The following is a 23111-nucleotide window of genomic DNA, read 5'->3' on the forward strand; positions in this document are numbered from 1 at the left end:
ATCTTATCCTTCTGAGGGCAGATACTCTATTCTCAGCTTCTTGTTCACTCTCTCTTCTCTCTTGCTCTCGCTCTCTCTTCTCTGCCTCTCATTCAACATGAAGAGAAGACAAGTGTTGTAGGTATTTAATATCCTCATATTTAATTCTCCTCCTCATTTTTTTTTCTGCCTACATCCTCTCTTATTTGTTTTCCAACCGTTCCTTCCCTTTTTTCTTTTTTCATTTAATAATCACAGCCCCCTTTCCCTACTCTCCTTGGAAAAAGGTGGATGATTTTTTTAATTAACTTGACTTCTTCTTTTTTAATTTTTATTATTATCTTTTATTATTATTTTTTAAAAATAGTATGTTACACCTTCGTTTGCATCATTCGCTGAAAATTAATAATTGCTATAAGTTTATTTTGATGATTTCATAATCTCAATAGAGGAAATGAAATAGGTAAAATCTATATTTACATACCACTTGTGTGCTTGGCTGATTTTAAAAAGTATATCTTCTTAGCCAATGAATAATTGGTTTTTCTTATTCTAGTTACTCATCAGATTACTATTGTCACTATATTTTCTTTTCTTTTCCTAAATAACTCTTGTATTTCAAGTGATAATGGATCATAAATAAAGGAAATGAATCCAATTACTAACAAAATACGTTTCTAACGGGTATTTAATATTCTCCTTAATGTTAATGACTTGATTCGTTTTGTAGGACCCATTCAATGAAGATAAAAAACATTACATTGACGTATTAGATTATTAGCTAATGTGATGACGATGAATTTTTAAGATTGTTTCTCTACTATTATACACAAATTATACCATCTGTATTACTCCTCCAGTCATTTTTAATTAATTTGATTAGGTTAAGAAACTTAGATAAGTTATTTAATTATGATAAATATGATTTTTTTAAATACCATAATCATCTTTCTTAATATCCTCCCTTCCTTTCCTCCTTGATTATGGTTGAGAAAGTATCAATAGAGATAATTTAGAAAAAATTGATAATTATGAGAAATAGGTCTTACATTTAAAACCAAGATTAACTCAATAATTAGGTCCTATATTAAAGACAGAAGAAGTATTATAAACGTGTAATTTTATTGAGTTTTTTTTAGATAATGGAATTTTGTGATTTTATGGTAAATTTAAATTAGATATATTTAAATAAGTAAATCATATGTAATTTTTTTATATTCTCAAAGTCTATTTAAGACATAACATAGCCTTTTTAAATAGGCTTTTCGAAGTTATATATGGCCTTGGAAGTATAGATTTTGAAGTTCATTTAAAAGCCAACATTTTTAATGTATCTCTAAAAAGCATATATTCTTCTCCTATTCATATGCTCGAGCCTTAGGTTTGGATGATTTTCTACTAAAATTCCTGTGGAGACCTTTGAGGACTTCAGACGATCAACTTTCCTCTTCTTGAATAAGGGAGGCCACATAAATCTACTTCATGGAGTCATCTACTTGCTTAATACGATTTGGAGGAAGAGATATAAGGTGTTGCATGAAGGTCTTTTAGTAATTCAAAAGATCAAGAATGTTAATTCCATTTCTAGCTTTGCTTTTGATGGTTCCAAGAATATTGACAAAGACATGTAGATTCAGTGCTGTTGAATCCCTTGATGGAGATAAAATAAGAGAAAGAAAGCCAAACAGTCAATGCATTAATTGAAATAGAAGTGCCTATATTTATAGGCTTACAAAGAAACAAATTCAAGATGAATTAAGGGACCCACTACTGCCTACTAAGCTAGATAATAGCAACTTATTTGGCCATAAAAAAAGATCTAGAATAAACCTAGATATTTGCTAATAACAACCCACTGCGTAACTGACTTGAAAAAATAGGAACAACTTAATTAATTAAAATATGGCTCCAATTTATGTGGTTCACCTCATATGTTTTCTGAATCATGCTTCAACATTCCCCCTTGATTCAAAAATGCACACACCAAGCACCCTTCTAAAATAAAAGAACTTCTCTATTTATAATGCCTTTGTCAGAATATTAGTTACTTACTCTTTGTGTTACAGTATTTCAATGTTATCTCCTCTTTTGCTACCAAGTCACAAATGAAATGATAGCGGATATCAATATGCTTAGTTCTACTGTAAAATGTTGGGTTCTTTATCATAGAGATAGTTGCTCTATTGTCATAAAATATCTCTGTTGGTCCCTCCTACTCTTGTTGAAGATTTGTTAATGTTCTTATGAGCCAGCTGCTGAAGTTGCTGCAATAAATTATGCTTTTGAGGGTGACAATGCTACTGTAACTTGCTTTTTTGAACTCCAAGTAATCACCCCTAAACCAAGGGTGAAAACACTTGTTGAAACACTTTGTCTATCATTCAATGAACTCGCCAATCATTTGTGTACCCACACAATCTAAGTTTGGAGATTTTAATTAAAGTACCAAATGCCATACTCCAAAGTTTTAGCAATGTAGTGTAGGACCCTTTTTGCTGCTCCAAAATGATTTTTTGAAGGTTATTGCATAAACCTGGAAATAACACTAACTGGGAATGCAATATCAGGTCTAGTATGAGTAAGATAAACCAAACCTCCAAGTAAACTTCTATACCTCATTGCATCTGCCATCTTCTTACTGTAATTTTTCATTTATATTCATAGGTGTACCTATTGGCTTGCAATTAGGCATGCCAAATTTATTGAGAAGGTCTCTAGTACATATTTCTTTTGTGAAAGAAATATTCGATCTTTAGCTTGATGAACTTCAAGGCCAAGGAAATAATGTAATAACCCCAATCTGATATCTCAAACTCATTCATCATTTGTGATTTAAATTCATCCACAAGAACAATAGAGGAACTAGTGTAAATGATATCATCAACATAAAGGCAAACAATGATGAAATCATTACTTTCCTCTTTTACTTATAAGGTGGGCTCTTTTTGCTTCTCATATACCACTTTTTCTAAAGATATCCATCAATCCTGAAGCACCAAGCTTGAGAAGCTTGCTTCAAATCATATAATGCCTTTTTCAGCTTATACACCTTTGTTTCACTTACCTCTTTTATAAAACCTTTTGACTATGCTACATAAACTTCTTCTTGTAAGTCTCCATTAAGGAATGCAGACTGTACATCAAACTAATAAACCAGCCATTGCAGCTATGTAGCTAATGCTAAAACTAGTCTCACAGTTTCAAACCGAGCTACTGGAGAAAAGGTTTCTTCAAAATCAACACCATATTGTTGTGCATAGCCTTTTGCCATAAGATGAGGTTTGTACTTTTGCAAGCTTCCATCTATAGCAAACTTTGTCTTGAGCACCCATTTTAAGCCAATTGCATTTTTGCCATCTAGTAAATCCACCATCTCCCACGTTCCATTCTTTTCAATGGATTTCATCTCCTCCACCATTGCTCTCTACAATTCTTCCTTTTCAACTTCTTCTTCATAATACAATAGATCTGAAATAGTAAGAGCAATTGATGAGTATATATGTCATCAACAAATTTCAGATTTGGCTTTTTGACTCTTGTTGATCTCCTTAATAGAATGGGCTCAGCTGAAACCTCTTTAAGAGATATAGATGAAGAGTTGCTGCTGCTTTATTTTGTCAATGGTGATGAGCTAACAGGAGACCTTGGTGGAATTTGCTTTTCTCCATAATTTAGAGGAACTTCAATGGGATCACAAAGCTACTATTGTACTTGCTTTTCATTCCAATTCTAGCTTGCATTTTTATCAAATATTACATCCCTTCTAGTTAAAATCTTGCCACTAAGAGGGTTATACAATCCATATGCTTTAGATTAAGTACAATAACCAATAAAAAATACATTTTGCATCTAGTTAAAAACTTGCCACTAAGAGGGTTATACAATCCATATGCTTTAGATTGAGTACAATAATGAATAAAAATACATTTTCCATCTAGTTAAAATCTTGCCACTAAGAGGGTTATACAATCTTATGCTTTAGATTGAGTACAATAACCAATAAAAATATTTGGCCTCCTTCTACACCGAGCTTCATATGGAATCTTATTCATGACAGCCCTTGTTGGTGAGAGATTCAACAAGTAGACAGATGTTGCAATAGCTTCCACCCAAAACAAATTTAAAAGTCTTTTTGCTTATAGCATGATTTATGCTATCTCTACAATGGTTTGATTCTTTCGTTCAACAACACCATTTTGTTTTAGAGTATAAGGAGTTGTTAACTCCCTGTGGATGCTATTTCTTCACAGAATAAATTGAATTCTTCAGACATGAACTCTCCTCCTCTATCTATGTGAAGAACTTTGATATGACTGCCACTTTAATTTTCCACCAAAGCTTTAAATTTCTGAAACTTTTCAAAAGTTTCTTACTTGTTTTTCAAAAAATACACCCAACTCATACGACTATAATCATTAATAAATAACAAGAAATAATGACTCCCAGCTAAGGACTTAGTTTGCATAGGTCTACATAAGTCAGCATGAATTAATTCTAAACATTTAGAAGCTCTCTAAGCTTTTCTAATAGGAAATGACTTCCTGGTTTGTTTTCCATAAATGCAACCCACACATAAATCAATAGAATCAATTTTTGGTAGTCCAAGAACTATACCTTTATCACTCAAAAATTTCAAGCCCTTAAGGTTAAGATGCCCATACCTCAAATGCGACAACCTTGAGTCTTCCTTTGCACTTGTAGCAAGAGTGACATTTGCTATATTGGTCATGTCTAACAGAAACATCTTGTTAGGAGTCATGCTGACATGAACTTCTTTACTTGACTTCTTATTAGTAATGACACATGCATTATCATCAAACAAAACAGGACATCTACTTGCCATTAGTTGTCCAAGCTCAACAGATTGTATCCTAAATCAGGTACAAATTGAACATTGTCCAACATTTTTATTTTTCCATTACTAGTGTCAATACTAATAGTGCCTTTGCCTTCAACTTGCATGTCCTTTTGTTTTCAAAGCTGCACCTTTAGTCTTTGTGACTCATCAAGCTCCTTAATTAAGGACGCGATCCCTATCATGTGATTCGAATAGCCACTGTCAACCAACCGTAAGTCACTTGGCTTATGGTTAGTGTCAATGCAAACCCTAAACATGTTATCCTCCTTATTCCCTACTATAAAGTTCATATTCTAATCTTTAACCTAGCAATTAGCTTGGATATATCCATATCTGTTACAATGATAACATTGAATATCACTTTTTGTGTTACTGTGCTCATTGGATTTCCTTCTTCTGCCTTTGCAGTTACCACGGTGATGACCTCAGCCACCACAAAATCCTCCCCTTCCATGACCTTTGCTTACTGGTCTATCATTTTCTTCCTGATTAGCAGCTGTCTCTTTCACTTGGAATGCCTTCTCCTCATTCCTTTCCACTAACTGGTTGATTCTTGCCTCATGAGCTTAAAGAGAACTCATTAGCTCATCTACTGAAAGAATTAACAAATCCTTGACTTCTTCCATGGCAGCTACAACATGATCAAACTTTGCAGTCAAACTCCTTAGTACTTTTGCAATGATCGTCTCATCAAAAATCTGTTCACTGTAAGATTGCATCTGACCAACTATTGCCATTGTTCTTGCCAAAAGCACAGTAATCAATTCATCATTAATAAAGTTTCAAAATCATGTCTTATTGATTGCAATTTCATAACAATGACCTTCGAATCACCTTGAAACTCCTTCTGCAGAATTGACCATGCTTCTTTTGATGTGGTTATTGATGCAGTCCATGAGAAAATAGTCTTATGGATTGTGTCACATCTTATTTTTAGACCATATTATATCTCGCTTAAAACTATTTGGAATCATTTCTTATGGTCTTAGGTTAGAAAAATTTGAACTTTAAAATTTCATAAATTCGGGTTACTACTTATGTAACCCTAATAAAGGCCAAATTTTGAAAAATCATAACTTGTCCTAAAAAAATTGAAATGAGGTGGTTTCAAGTTCTATTTAAAGCTCTTAATATGATCTTTAGAGGGGAAAAAATACTCACTAGTATCTACGCTTTACCAATTAACCCCAGAATTTACACAAAATAGTACTGTTCATATGGTTATTTTTTAATTTTTTAGAATTTATGCCTAACTTTGGATAAGCATAACTTTTTGCACAAGACTCAAAATTTGATGAAATACCACTTTTTTTAAAGATAAAAATATGATCTATAAGCTTGCCAAGTTTCAACCAAAAAATCAACCAATTACATAGAACTTCATTGGTGCCAAAATAAGGTATTTTTAGGATTATTTTATCCCTTTTTAATGCATTTTCTTAGTTTTTCTTCTCTTTTAACCCCATGAAACCATTCCATACACATGTCACATATTCAAATATGATTCCCTAAGCAATATATACATGCATATCAACTTTGGTCATTATTATAATATTCCAATATAATTCACAACAATTCATAATAATTCATACTTGATTATATAACATTGTTCCAAATGACATAATAATCAACTATCTCCCAAGACGATCTCCTTTCCTTTGTCCTTGCTTGGTCCAACCCCTAGGTAGTAGATATTTGAACATAAAAGAATGAGATTTCATAGGAAATCTCAATAACAATGAATCATAATTATCATGCTAATCCTACTATGTAAAAATGTGACATGTTATCATGAAGCTAGGAATTATCATGCGATATTTTATGTGCATTTCATTGTCATGGAAAGAGAGCAACCAATCAAGTCATTATACCATTTCACACCAAGGCACATTTGACATATAAATTCCACATATAATCACATAATTTGCTCAATCACATCATGGCAATATAAATCAAATAACACATACACATTTAAACAAATAAGAAAGCATTCAAATTATGAGTTCAATACTATCTCTTACTTAAGTATATATTTTGGCCTCTTTCAAGATTTGGTGCTCCTCTTTGTTTTGTTGCATAATGCTATCAATCCAAGCATAAACACATTTCATATTACCAATAATCCAAGCATAAATACCATTGTTCAACAATATACTCAATTAAACCCCTTTTTCTTTGATTTTCAGCATTAATGTTTCCTCTTTGTTTCAAGCAATCTCTTGGGCCATTCCTATACAATTTTTTATATAAAATCTAAATATCAAATCAGATTTAACAAAATCACACTCCTTTCCCTTCAAGTTGCTTTGGCCAAATAGGGTAAATTTAGCTTTCAAAATTTTTATTTTTAATTCCAATGATGTTAAACACTTTTTCTTGGTGTTTTCCTACACAAAAGTACCTTTTAAACTCATTAGAACATCAAATTGCATTGAAACAATTTCTAGCTGAAGAACTAGAAGTGGCCAAATAGTATGCATAAAACCCTAACTTTGGTTTTCTTCCAAAATTCAATCCAAACATCAATTAAACATGCTATTCCAAGCCCATATTCATGGTTTCTATTCTTTCCTAACTCATTCTTGACCTGACCAAAAATCAGCAGCATAGGGACTGGGATTTTGTCATGAAATTTCAATCAAAACAACTCTTAAATCTAACCAAATTAAAGCTTAGACATACCTTAATAGATCCTTGCTTGAAGCTTGATAATTTTTTCTTGCCTTGGAAGGTTTTAGATCCTATTTAATGTTGAGATTTCAATTGAACAGAATTTCTCCTCTTTTTCTCTATTTTGGTATAATTTCACTATTTTAGGAGGGTATTTATAGAGCTTACAAGCTGACCTTAACCCCCTCCAAATAGCCTCTTTTTCTATCACTTAAGGGGACATGTGTCTCTCTTCCTAACCCTTAAATTTCAGCTCATGCCAAGTGTCCCTTGTTCTTGATTTTTTTTAATGTATTTTGGGCTTAAATTGGGATTGAACCTTCTTGGCAACAAAGAACATGAGCTGTGCAAATTTGGTGGGCTTTCTTGGCCCAAGAGGAAATTGATTAGAAAGGAAGAGGAAATGTAGTTCAATCACAATTTATCAATTTCCCACTAAAACTCATAATATTAGTTGCTATTTCCAAAAATAGTTCTGGGCTTTCAAAAATTTATTTCTCTCCATTAAAAATTCTCTTTTAATATAGGAAGCTCTCCTAAAAATTTTCAGAATTTATTTCAACCTGTAACTAGTTATTTTGAATTTTCTTTAAAATCAAATTTTACCAATAAGATTTCGGCAATAAATATTCTAAAATTAATTTCTGCACTTTCAGGGCCTGGAATAATTTTATAAACTCAAATAAATTCTTAAATAATTATTTCATATTTTTTAACAAAATTATTAATGCCTCTAAATATTTAAAATAATTGTTTCAGCTAGTTTTTCATTGTTTTTCCCAAAAAAAAGTTCTATTTACAGAAAATTCTGTAATAATTCATTTTCATACTATTTTTACCCCTAGGACCTCAAATAAGGTTTAAAACCTCTAATTTACCTTTTTACTATTTTTCAGGAATTTTCTAGAATTTTTGTGTAATTTTTCATTTTGCCCTTCTTAGACTGATAATTTCAAAAATATCAATTCAGACCCAATCTGGATTTTATGTTATGCATGGCTTCATCAACCAGTCTACTTTTCTCATTAGCCTTTGACTTAATTTTTCAATCCCATTATCAGGGTTAAATTTTACAGGATATGGTAGACTACTTGTTGAAGAATGAATAGCACATTAGCATCTCTTTGCTTGGCTGCTTTCAACCTCTCCTCTTCTTTTTCAATGGGTTCTAACATGTTAATGAACCCATATTCCACCAAGTCCCACACCTCCTGCGATTTGAGCAAGGTCTTCACTTTGATGCTCCACCGCTCATATTTCTCTCCATTAAAAATTGGTAGGAGTGGTTGAGAAGAAGAAAAACCCATGAATGTTGCCATTTCAAAATCTACAAAGTCAAAATAAAAGAACTCTCTCTCTCTCTCTCTCTCTGGTGTTTCCCAAGACTGATTCAAAAGGCGTTTCTCTCAAAAACCCAATGGACCCAACCTCACTTTTCACTCTATTGCCCACAGGATCAAACGAAGCTCTAACGCGAACTTTGTTGAATCACGTGATAGAGATAAAATAAGAGAAAGAAAGCTAAACACTCAATGCATTAATTGAAACAAAAGTACCTATATTTATAGGCTTACAAAAAAACAAATTCAACATGAATTTAGGTACCCACTACTGCCCACTATGCTAGATAATAGCAACTTATTTGACTATAAGAAAACATCTAGAATAAACCTAGATATTTGCTAATAATAACCCACTATGTAACTGACTCGGAAAAGTAGGAACAACTTAATTAATTAAAATATGACTCCAATTTATACGGTTCACCCAGTACATTTTTTGAATCATGCTTCAACAAGTGCTCTGTTCCCTCTCAGTTGGTTTTACAATCTAATGGTAGGGATATTTTGATGTTTAAGTATAAAAGGCTTGGTAAACATTATTGGCATGGTATCATTTGACTTAATAGCAAGCGTGCGAAAGAAGTCCTCTATAACAATACAACACTAGCATGTCCTATCTTTCCCTCTACATGCCTTAGAGCATCTTTAGTCTAGATCCATTAATCTGCTCTACTAACTTTTGGAACCAACTCTGTACTGGGCGTTCACTATGTTAGAAAAAGATTAATACAAATTCCTTCAAACTTTGAGGAACCCCTCACTATTATCTGGTAGAAAATTCTCACATCTATTCATGTTTTTTTTTTAACTGTTGAAGTTATTTCCAAAGATTGTTTTGTAAATCTTAGTTCCTTTTCTGTTGGTTTGCTTACTATATATATTATATGTAACCTTTAAACTTGCTTCATTTTAATATATTTTATTTTGTCTTTGGTTAAAAAAAAAAAAAAAGGTCGTGTCACGCACTTTGAAGGGTTAGGCATAAGCCTAAAACCAATACCATATGTAGCTGTAGACTCAGCCTCAAGCAAAAGGCATTGGCCTTGTACTTCAAGGTTAGATCTATTTGACTAAAACTTAGCGGATTTCCACATCTGCTTAAATAACGGTCCGGTACTCCGGTGGCATGCAGGTCATATAAAGCCCATACGGACGTAATTAAAAAGAAAATTTGTATTAAAAAAAAATTTTTTCCCCTTCTCTCTTCACTCCCAAAAAATCCAGCATCTTGAATTTCTAGTTGTATTGCTTTAACCCACTTCTTGTCTTTTGCTGCTTCTTTAATTTATAATTTTACATGTATCATTTTAGTCATTTTGGAGCACTAATTTAAATTTTGTTATCGCATTGTATGTGTTTTTAGTAATTTCTCATTAGCTTTTGGGAGCAGCTTCACTCCGCCATCGTCCTTTACTCGAGATAGTGCCATTTTCACACTCAAAGTGGCATTAAAAGTTCAGTATCATAAAGTATTTTTTTTAAAGCATTTTTTAACCATACTGAATGTTCTTTTTTGAAAAAATAATATTCAATATTTTGAAGTATTTTTTTAGTAGGATAAGGTGTTCTAAAATAATTTTTAGTATACTTAGTACCTAAAAATATTTTTCCAAGAGTACCTAGTATTCTAAAATAATTTTTGGCACACTTCACATTTTAAAATATTTTTCCATCAGCGTCCAATATCCTAACGTAATTGTTACCTTAAAGTATTTTTGGAGCAACACTTAATGTCTTAAATTTTGGGTGGTTGCACAACAGAGAAAAATACGGTAGAATGTTGGATGTTACTAAAAAAATATTTTAGAATGTTACTGTATCAAAAATTAGTATAAAAAATTATTTTAAAATATTGGATGTTCTTGCTAAAAAAATATTTTAAAGTGCTGTGCGTATTAAAAATTATTTTAGTATTAAAAAATTACTTTATATTACTTGATGCCACTGACTTCGAGATTCTAGATGTTATTTAAAGGGGGCAAAAAAGATTCAATATCCACCATTTTACACTAAAAACAACACAGTAAAGGAGATGTGTTTGGAACCACAGTGGTGGTTCTCAAATTGACTTCTCTACTCGAAAAAGCTAAAAAAACTAATTTCATACTTAAAATATATGTTGGGAAAATGACAGTAAAAGAAGCTTAAAATTTCATATTCCCAAATCAGACACCTAAGAATATGAAATTACTGAGAAGGAAGTTACTCCTAATGGCGTATTTTGAAATTGGTAGAAATGACTGAAATACCTTTTAGTGAAATACAAGGCAACATTAATAGGGGAAAAAATGAAAGGTGGCGGGAGCTGAGCCAAAAACTCAACAAAGAGCCAATTGTTCTAAACACATCCAGACATGAGCAAAGGACTTGAATGAGCATTTTGGAGCCAGAAGTTAATTTTTGGATTAGCTTTTTAGAAACAATTTAGGGTGTGTTTGGATGAAACCAAACCATGGTTTGGAGAATAGATTCCGGAAAAAATAGATTTTGTGAAGAATAGATTTTGTGAAAAAGTAATTCTAAGAAGTGAGAGTGTTTGGATAGTTATTATCAGAAACACTTTTTATATGTACAAATTATTAAAAAAAGCATAAGTTAATATGATAATTACATAAAACATAGATTGTACGATATATTTTAATTTGAAGGAATAAAATTGTTAATAATATATTTTTTACCAACATAATTAATAATACATAAAATAATATAATTAATAAATAATTAATATGTGTATATTTATTTATAAGATATAAGATTAAATATGTTTATAAAAAATTAATTAAGGGGTGTTAAAGTCATATTATTGTTGAGATTTACTCTAATAGGCACAATCATACTCCCCAATTTAAACCAGAAGCAGAATGGATTCACTTCTCTTGAAACCATGGTTTTGGATTCCAAAACCATGATTTTGACCCAAACTATGGTTTCAGATAATTTGTGCTTGTTTGGGTTGTTTTTTCCCCAAACCATGGTTTGGCTTGCTATCCAAACAGGGCCTTAATAGTGTTGTCTCGATTTGAGTGAAAACGCTTTTTTAAATGCTGATTGCAGTTCCCAAACTCCGCCTAATACGATTGGGTTCTAGGGTTTTGCCTTTGCATGTTTACTCACACGTTCCCTGCCCTGACTAACTATGGTTTAAACAGGTTAAGTAACAATGATGCGTAATACTCTATTAATTAGCACAAGTGGCATAATCTAAGTGGTTACCTAGATATGGACCTAATTAATACCAACCTAGGGTTGGAAAATCCCGTTCGCTATGTGAGGTTAATAAGAATATTGTTATATTTGATTGTTACTAAGGTTCGAATCCTCACTGAAAGATATATTCACATTTAGTGCCCAATAATCCTTTAAATAGGATTGCTTCCAATAGAAGGATACCTATATATATAAAAAGAAAAGGACTATTAAGTTAATTTATGAAGAAATTTTTTGGTCCTATTTATAGGGTATGAAGATAAATTTTTCATATGAATATATAATTTTATTCTTCATTTATTATTATGTTGACTTTGTTCTCATAGGGTATAATCTACATAAGTTAAATAGGGATAAAATAGAAAAGTTATTGAATTATATTTTAAATGAGAGTTAATGAAGTTAAAGATTTTTTTTTTTTGTCTATGTGAAATATGTTGGAAATGATTTATAAATAATATTAGAAAAGTATCTGACTTTGACCCGGCCTGGTATTGATTATATGGTGCAATTATCAAGTTAATTTATGAAGGAATCAAGAAAGTCACTCACGAGAGATGCCCTCGAATTTTGTGAAGTATATCTAATTAAAAGGAAGCCTAAATAGAGGAATAATATTTCTACCATCAACAGGAAAAAGTTGAACGAACTTGCATATTGTTATTGTGACTTTTATTGGGCAACTAGTCCCACTATCTCGTGCGCGAATTCACTTCTTCTCTTGATCATTTTGCTAGTCCAAGCTTAATCATAACATGTACTAACTCCTGTTCTTAATACAAGAATTAAATAACTAATTTGAAAAAATTAAGAAAATTAGTTAGATTGATTAATTATAACAAATATGTGTTGATTTTTTTAAAATATCCTCTTTAATCATGTGCATTAAAACTATCCCTTAGTAGGAACCCCTTACAATCAATAGGCATATTTTATAAAAAACATTACAAATTATAATTATAAATTTGAGAAACAAAGTTGATTGAGGTCTTATATTTATGACTAAAATTCAATCTCCAATTATTAAGCACCAAAGGTAGTATATACTAATTAAGACTCTCTGTCTTAAACAAGGTGGGACTTTCCTTTCAACACTAGGAACAAAATTTTGAAATTCACGCTAAAAATTATTTTTTGATTGCATAACTTTTAGTGTTTGTTTGAACAGTGGTCCCTTAAAAAACCCTAACTTTGCTGTAACAGAGTGAAGCGAGAGAAAGAATCATAATTCAACAGTGGCAAGAGCCATCAATTTTGTTTCAATATATAGCAGTATATAACAAACTTCCAAAACATGTATTGCATGCCCCCTTGCAAAGTATTTGAACATATTAAGAACCATACCCAAAAGGAAGATTGAAGAAATTACAATACTAAATCAAAGAGATACTCATGCCTCACTAGTCACTATATATGGACGTAAATAGTTAAATACTACATCTAGTTCCAATTATAAAATATCGTTTATAGTCTATAAACAATGTCTTATAAATAGGACTGGGGTAGTATTATATTGTTTCACGCGACTCAACTCTTAAATCTAGGTACAGAGAATCCTATTATAGGGAAGAAGTGATCAATCTTGTTTTGAGTATTCTATCCCGCTCTTTCACAAATCTCTCCATGGTGTCACTAGGTAAACATGAAACTATTATTAGACCTTCTTGTCCTTTAGCGTTCTTATAAGGTAGATACATGATTCCTACTTCGTCTACCTTTGCCTAACCACCATACACCGCCTTTCCCCACCCAAAATCAACGTCACTGAATCCAGCTCGTCTCACGTCTGACACATTGCAAAACCCTTCGATCTTGAAACGGCGTCATCCCTTAGTTGCCATGAAATCTGCCAAAGAGTGCATATACTCCCTCACTTGCTTCACCTTTCATTTTCTTCACCAACTCTAAAGCATATCCCAACGAATTCCTTTGTAGTTTCCCGGCTGTGGTCACGGCCATTGGAAAGGAGATGACGTTTCCGTAGTAACCGTCCGGCAAAGGAGGGTTGAACTTGGCACGAGCATTCACCGCACATACGATTCGAACCTTATCATCATCATCAAATTGCAGAGCGATTGTACGGCATCGCCATAAGAATGCAGTGATGATTTCAAAACTAGAAGAAGAATAACGAAGATGATAAGGGATTTTGATGGCGAATGGAAGCAACTTCATTAGGTCCCAAGAAGAAAGAACGTTGAACCATGTTGTGTAAAGGAACGATGTTTTGTTCGATATCAGAGGCTTCTTCTTCATATTCAAATTCACCATGATCGCCAGACTGGTAGAGTTAAAGGCTGAGGCGCACCGCGAGCGATTTCGCCTAACGCCCTCATAAATTGAACCAATCCAGTGGCATCACTCATGGTGTGATTCAAACGCAAAGCGAAAGTAAAACCACCACATTTCAGGCGCGTTACCTATAGATTCGGAGAGCATGTAAAATATTTATTTCTGAATTATTTGGTACAAAATACTATGTCCGATACTTAATAGAACGCCTAATTGATTAATCTGGGGAGATTAAGAAAATTACTTGAGTTGATTATTTGTTATAAATAGATATTGTCTTTCTTAGAATGCCCTTGCTAATCATGTATATTAGTTAGAATTATCATTTGATAAAATATTTAATATGTGCAACTGCTACAAGATTACTTTAGAAAAAATAAATAAATATGAAAGACAAAATATATTGAAGTCTTATATTTAGGACCAAATTTAAAGTCAAATAAGCTTTTATAATAAGTAACGAGTAAGTGAATAGAATACTTATGTACAAACCATGTATGATCAAACGAAACAAACTTATAATACAGAAATTTGATAAATTGCTTTCTTTTTTTAATTTAAAATGTCTTTTCAGATTTAATGGGAAAAAAAGAAAATGTAAAATCCAGCTCAGTCACTTGTCCCAAACTCTTACCCAACTGACCATGCTGGTTCAACAGCTTATTAATCTAACTAGTCAACCCAGACTGAGTTTTAAATTTAATACCATGATTCTTATTGTTCATAATTTCAACCTAATTAAAATAGAGGAATTTCTCGGAATCAAGGACAGGATCTTGCATTATTTTGTCAAGCCCACATTTTTTCTATTTTTCCTATTTAAATCTTATATAAATACTTCGGAGCAAGTTGTAATAATATACTTTAAATAACTTAATATAGCCATAGAAATATGGATCTTTAATTTTTGTTCCATGCTCTAAATGCTTCAACCCACTTAAAGCATATTATATAATCCAAGAATTTTAATTAATTAATAAGACCCAATCGATAATTTGACTCTATATAATTGAGCTTTTTGGCTAGAGTTTAAATTTTAAAACAATAGTTTTCAAAGTACTCCTCCGGTCCTTAATATAAAATGTATTTAACTAATTTGATTAGATTAAGAAAGTTAAATAAGTTAGTTAATTATAAAAAATATGACATGTTTTTTTTAAAACACTATAATCATCTTTTTTAATATTCTCATTTTCTTTTTTACTTGATTATGATTGAGGAAGTATTTATAGAAGTAATTTAGAAAAAAAACTGATAAATATAAGGAATAGGTCTTATATTTAGAATCAAAATCAAACAATCAGGTCACACACACATATATATATTAAGGAACGGAGGAGTATAAGGCACGCTCTTCCCCAATAATTATAATAATTAGTGTCCTGAGCTCTCCGTTTTATTTGGATCACAAATCTTCTTTTGTTCCCCCACCCTCCTCCTCAATTTTAGTCAACGGCTAAAAGGAATCAAAATAATTTTTTGTGCACTTTTTTTTTTAAAATTAAAAGGTCAGATCAAACACTAACAGGCCGAGAGTATAAGCATTGAATTTGCGACATTTTACTTAAAAGAGGAACATCCTTTGGATTTTGTGTGCATCTATAGTACCTAACCAACAGCTGGAAATTATTAACAATATTAATACTAAAAGTTTGTTAAACAACTACTCCTCTGGTTCTAAATGTAAGACTCATTTTATAATGTAAGTTATACTATAAAATAAGTCTTATATTTAGGACTAGAAGAATATATTTTTCTCAATCAAACAAGTAATATAAAATTGTGTGTATCTTCTGTCGTTTTGAAATTAATATTTTGGCCATGTACCACGAAACGATAAATATATTATTGTCTTCATTTTCAATTTTGTATCTATTAGAATAAAAAATTATTTAAAACATAATAAAAATTCAAATTTTAAAAAAAGGATGTATCATTAAAAACAGGTAAAATCCTAATTAAATCCTGCTGAAATACTTAAATTTAAATTGAGACCTACACTTTTAGCAAATTCTTAATCAGGACATAAGACCTAATTAGGAATTGCTGAATATTGTTAAATAACTATAATGCCCCTCTTTAGTTAAAAATGAAAATTGATTATTTTATCCCTCTAAAGTGGTTCATCATCTCTTATTATTAATATTTAGACAAAAAAATATAAATAATTTTTTAGTGTTTGAAATTTTGTAATATAACTAAAATCTTCAAATATTTTCATAAAACATTTCAAATTATAATATAAGTAATCTTTAAATAAATATTTTTTTCAGGTTGTAAATATTTATTTTAAAATTTTAAAATATTTTAATTATAATAAAAATTTAATATTAAATCGTAATCATTTACGTTTTCAGTTGGATCCAACATTGTTTAAATAAATAAAACTAATGTAAATTATAAAAACTGAAAATAAAAAAATTTATTTAAACTTTACTTATACTTATAATTTTACTTATATTTGTAATTTAACATGTTTTATTAAAATATTTTTAATAGTGTAAGTTATATATACAAATTTCAAACATTGTAAAATTACTTATATGTTTTTTGGTCTAAAAAAATCATAAGAGATGAGGAATTACTTGAGAGAGGTATATTAAACAATTTTTTTTTTAATTGAAGAAGGGCATTATGGTTATTTAACAACATTTAGAAATCCCTAATTAGGTTTCATGGCCTAATTAAGAATTTGTTAAAAGTGCAGGCCTAAATCTGAATTTAGGTATTTCGGCTGGATTTAATTGAGATTCTCCCTTAAAAAAATTGCATATTAAAAATTTTAAATCTACATCATTTAGGTTAAGTTTTGAATAACTCGGATTTTATTACAGCGATGAGCAATGGTGAAATTGTATGAGAATCTGCCCAAGAAGCCTTTTTGGTTTTTTTTTTTTAAAAAAAAAATATCAGCGAACTTCTGATCTGAAAAGATTTTACACAGACCCAAGTCGACGGAACATAAAATACATGCAATATCAAAACCAAAACAGAGTAGGCTATTACCATCTGCATAATATACACACGCACAAACTCTAATCTTTATTTTTACCTCCAAATTTCGTTTGTAAACTATAAATAAAATATTATAATTAGGACAAGAGGAATATTGAAGAGGAAGAAGATACCTGAATAAGGAGAAGTGGAGTGTTAAGAATATCTGAAGTTCCTGGGACATTGTAAAGAAGCTCTTCAAAACATGGAAAAGGAGGATGAAGATCACCAAATTCCTCTAGAGTAACATCGGCATCAGCCTCGATAAAAATGACGCCATCGCCAGTACAGTCCACCGTGAGCTTCCGATTAGGCCCTTCCCCGAGCCTGCCGGCGAAGGGATAGTAGAACACCAGAGTGTCGGCTAAAGCTTTTCTGATAACCTCAACGGGATCTTTTCCTCTCATCGAAGGATTGCCACGATACAACTGGATCACCGGCATTTGGAACCGAAGAAGCATACCTTGGTCATCGATGTCCGACAAAAACTTCACCTCACACGGCGTGGCCTTCGCCGGACTGACCAGCTCCGGATGTCGCCGACGCACTGGGAATGAAAGATCTGGTGGCGCCATTATACAAGGAATATATAAATTAAAGCTCAGGAGATGATTTATTTGGGTGGTTGCTAAAGAGCATGCGAGCGTTCGTTTATAACGACGAGGGAGAGTATAGCACTATAGCAGCTTCATGTGAATAAATTTTTTAAATTATTAAATGACTTTTTTAAAAAAAGATTAAATTGTCTAATTTTATAGTTGATTGCGTGGTTCAACTGGTCATTATAGTAAGATAGCTATTTATTTATTTATAGCATGTTCCTATATATAAAAGACACTTAAAAGTTGTCTCTAGTTTTGTGTATTGATTTCCTATTTTACCCCTATTTATTTTGTCTCCAACTCATACTCTCTCCCCCTCCCACTTCTCTTTCTTTTAATAATTTAATTATTCTCTCTCATACTCTCTCTCCTTATTAATAGGGGCATTATTGGAAAAAAACATTATATTTTTTACACATTAATTGTCCTCAACTAATTTTAACTGTTTTTTTTATCAACGTAATTTGGTTATTTGTCTCTTATAATAAGGAACGGAGAGAGTAGTATTAACCAAGGGTTTTTCACCAATTTCAATGCCTAAATTGAATATATATATACACACACATATATTGCAGACGTGCAATGTTAAAACATATATACCATGATGGGTGAGATTAAAATGGAAGAAGGACACAAAACTGAAGAAAGTAGTGGGATAGCACCAAGCCTTTTTATTATTTTTCATGAGAATTAAACTGGTGAACATCTCATGAGATGTTTAGAATGCACGAGTTTCTACATGAGTGGTTTTCATATTAGTTCTGCGTGGTTTCCTGGATTGTTGTTGTTTAATTTTGAGATTGAATTTATCAAAGATGTTCCATTATGTAGGAAAAAGAGCGCAAAAGGGTTGATAGACGTAGATACAGTTGCAAATCTTCCTTTTTAGAGATATACAATGAGCAAATAACATATCTTCTAATCTAGGGCATTCAAGCACTAATTTGCAAAATCCAAAATTTTGTATTTGATTTGTTTCAGATTTAGTTCACATTCTACATGACCAAGTCTATAACATCCTATTCTCTTTGCAGCTCAGAGAAGGTACATAGAAGAGGGTATACGTTGAAAAACTTTCTGAACATAGTGTGGGAACTATACATGGGTGATGTTTCTCAAGCTTTTGTTACAGGTGGCGTTTGTTCAAGCGCGTACAATTACAAACCATCTTAAAATCATAGGTTGGTGCCTGACAATGTATGGCATGCTCTCATCATCCTAAATATTACCCCGCTCTTTAATAGAAGACCTAGCTAGCTGACCAAACAAGTATATGAGCATATACTCTTCTATTAGGTTAAACCAGACGAACGTGAGACCTTTTTCTTCTTTGTTTTTAAACTTATATGAAAATAGAGAACGAAAATAGATATTTTTATAGTAGTGCTAGTTGACTAACTTAAAAAAATTAAAGAAGTTAAAAAATTACTTGGTTATAGCATATATTATATAATTTCTCTAAAATATTTATGTATATCATGAAATTATATCACTAAAAAGAAAACATATGATTAGTGATGAAATTTAATGACAAAATTTTTATTTAGCAACGGAATTAGTGATAGATTAGCGATAGAATCGAATTAGTGACAAAATTTATTCTGATGCTAATTCTTTTATTACTAATTGGATTAGCAATGAAATTTCAATTCCATCGTTAATGCCTAGATAGATAAATAAGTGATTGCAGAAGACTATTTGGTGTAGTAGCACAAGATATCTCTTTGGTGGCACCAAGATTGGGAATCTATTACCAGCAATTTGATCAAGCTCTACGCTTGCCATCCAAATCCACAAAATAAAAAAGGGATAAATATGTGACTGGACTTTTTTTTCCCCCCAAAATACCTAATTCTTCAAACTAGGCGCATTATTCGCAATCAAATTATTTAGCATAGCTAATAAGAATTGGTCCAGTTAGTAAGGAATCAGCTTATAACCTATAAGATCATTAGTTCAAATTTTGCTGTTGATGCGAGGACATGTTGATCGATGGATGATCTGTAGGCACCTTTATAAACATTCTCTGAACTTGGAGACATGCCTTAATTCTGATGAGGCCTCGAGACTCACAAGTTTAATCTCATTTATAACTAAGAGGGTGATAAAGAAGAGAAACCAAGAGACAAGTACAAAGTGTTACCTTTTTAATTTATTAATAAAAAATCACGAGTTTTATCTTATTTGTAACAGTGTTGTTAGTGTCTACTTTTTAAAATAAAAACAATTATTAATTCTTATTTTCTAATGGTTTTTGCACCAATATAATTTCAATGCTTAAATTGATTAAACAAGTTTGAAGTTGAAGTTTTAATTTTGGTTTGATTGCCCACCCACGTTATAATGGATAAGAGGCTCAACAAATACTCTGTCTCAATATTCAAAGTTCAAATATATTTTTAAAAAATTAATAAATGTATTACTATAATAAGTGAATGATAAATTAATGTTTTGATGGTAAGGTGACAAGGCGAAATTTTGAGTGAGTAACCCCCAAAAAAAAACTAACCTAGATCTAAGTATCAAATGTCTCTTATAATAAGGAACGGAGGGAGTATTATATAAATATAAGATGTTAGTTAAACTTTCTCACAAGCCGAGAAAAATTAGTTAAGTCATTAAATGTGTTTTAAATTGATAAAAGTTACCTATTTTACATTTATTAAAGAATTATGTGATTAGAAAATTCTCTCATTTCTTCAACATTTAAAATTCTCTCCACTACTTGTAACAACTAAGAAGGGGTAACAGTGAAAAACTATCATTATAAGAGCTAGTTTTTCTCTTAATTTAGTCCTAAATATAAGATCTCAATCTACTTTATCTCTCATATTTATTTTTTTTCAAACTATCCTTACTTATATTCCATTAACTATAATTAAATACTACCACAATAATTCAAATAGATATTATTACATATAGAAAAATTCTACTTCCTCTCTCCGCTTCTCATTTCAACTACTGAATTAAAATTTGACTGGGTTAGTTCTAATATTTTATAAATACATGAATAAAATTTTAAATTATTAAAATAAATAAATAACTCAAATTGTTAAATTTTAACCAGAGAGATCAATCTGATTAGGTGCTGTTATGCCGAGGTTTGGTACAGCTGGAAGAATGGTGTGAGCGATCAGGTATTGCGTAGAGTTATTTTTTAAAATTGTATAAGGGTATTTTTGGAAAATGGGTGATAGTTTTTTACCATTAACTCACCTAACTAAATTCTTTAATCTTATCAAATTAGTTAACTAAGTTTTATAATTAAAACCGGATGTAATATTTTAAAGAAAAGGGGGTAGTAAAATAAAGACTAATTGATTGCCTCATTTTTGATAGGTGGCTTGTAAATAAATAGAAGTAAAGAAGAATTTGATAGGTTAGTGGTTATAAATATCTCCGGAAAACCCAATGGGTCCAAATTACAGGTGATAATATGAGCTAACTCAGGGGTTGTAGGGTAACCCATAGCGGGTTAGAGTTAGACAGTACAGGTTGAAAAGACCCTGTCTAAAAGCCAACCAGCCAATTATTATTTCTTTTTCTTTTAATTTTTTTAATTTTTAAATATTTTTCTTATACAATATAAAGAAAATATAATTCTTCAAATAATTGACAAAAACACCAAATAAATAATATAGGTATTTTTTTAATTGTTTAGATAGGATATAAAATATAATAATGTAATTATAATAATTAATAAAATTAAAAAAATAAATAGAGGTTGGCCTGCGGATTATGAGTTAGGCAGTACAAGCTAAAAACTTTTGTTTATTGATTAATTAACTTTTAGCCAATCCTAACCCAATTTCTTGTATCGGTTGGCGGGTTGGATAGCAATTACCAACTTCAGTCCAAATCTCATACCCCCCCACCTTGAAGAGGATTTGAGTGGTTGCCGCTAAATTACTGCTGGCGCTGTCCCTGTTCAGTGGACGGAGCACAATCTCTCGGCATTTTACGAACGCGCAACAGATTTCACACAGTAACTCAACAAGTTCACCCAAAAAATAAATAAATAAATTTCCAGCACCCAATTGCATGAAAAATCCCACAAAAACAAGCTTGAAATTGCTAAATTCAAGGTAATTTGATAACAATACTTTAATAAATATTAGCAATACCAAACTTACAAATAACAATATATTTTTGTAGTGATCTCTTATTTAAGATTTTGTAATTTTAAAATTCTTTTTTGTGGGATTCTCCCGAACACAAATCACTATCTTATGCTAAAAATAATACTCTCACATCTTAAATGTAAAAACTAGTAAAAGAGATTACTCTCCTTATTGAGTGTAGATATTGAGAGTTTTGCTTTAAGGAAGTAATATCCAAGGCAAATACTACCGCCGGTCAACAATATAAGAGTTATTTAATTAATTTGAGTAAATTAAGAATGTTAGTTATTTGTAATAAGTATGAGTTAAATTCTTTCAAGTATCTTTCTAATCATGACTACCTTTGGATACAAACTTCATTTGATATTTTAGATAATGAATTATAAATTCTAAAGATGAAGTGAATCTATGTCTCATATTTAAGAGTAAAAGCAATTATTAACTAATTTTTATATTAAGGATTGAAAGTAATATTACTTAAAAGTAGTATTATAGAAAACCAATATACTTCTTCAGTCCTTATATAAGGCCCATTTAACTAATTTGATTAGATTAAAGAAGTTAGGTAAGTTAGTTAATTATAAAAAAAAGTGACCATTTTTTCTAAAAACCATAATCATCTTCTTAATACCTCCTCCTCCCTTCTACTTGATTATGGTTGAGAGAGTATTATAAGGGTAATTTAGAAAAAATTGATAAATATAAGAAACGAGTCTTATATTTAGAATAAAAATCAACTCAAAAATTAGATTATATATTAAGCACAGAAAGAGTATATTATTAAAAACATAACTCATCTCGTAAATTTATTATCTAATTTCTATGTCTGGGACGTAGGTCCCATTGCCAAACTTGTCAACACCTGCACGCAAAGATGCACTTCCAATAGCAAAAATGAATGTAATACTATTCCACGTGTTGTCATTTGAACCAGTCGCCGTTTGCTAATCATGGAATGATTAAAGCAAGTTGTAATTAAAAATTAATATATTTTACTGAATGTATTAACATTTCCGACTACATATAAATAGTTGCATAATATGCT

The 23111-nt window shown here is 31.0% G+C and overlaps 1 protein-coding gene and 1 pseudogene across 1 annotated transcript in view; both read right to left on the reverse strand.

The window, feature by feature from the left end:
• Window positions 1-746: 746 nt before the first annotated feature.
• The window catches only part of LOC114717748 (tetraketide alpha-pyrone reductase 1), a 57033-nt gene continuing 34668 nt past the window's right edge, over window positions 747-23111 (reverse strand). Inside the window, exons 7-8 of the mRNA XM_028902945.1 lie at window positions 21151-21156; window positions 747-760 (exon numbers count right to left, since the gene is read on the reverse strand). The gene's annotated coding sequence lies outside the window, so the exon portion shown is untranslated. The remainder of the gene's footprint in view (window positions 761-21150; window positions 21157-23111) is intronic.
• LOC114717737 (benzyl alcohol O-benzoyltransferase-like) lies at window positions 13617-17918 on the reverse strand (annotated as a pseudogene).

Source organism: Neltuma alba, unplaced genomic scaffold (genome assembly GCF_004799145.2).
Source record: "Neltuma alba isolate B1F8T4 unplaced genomic scaffold, ASM479914v2 tig00011773_pilon, whole genome shotgun sequence".
Lineage (NCBI taxonomy): Eukaryota > Viridiplantae > Streptophyta > Magnoliopsida > Fabales > Fabaceae > Neltuma > Neltuma alba.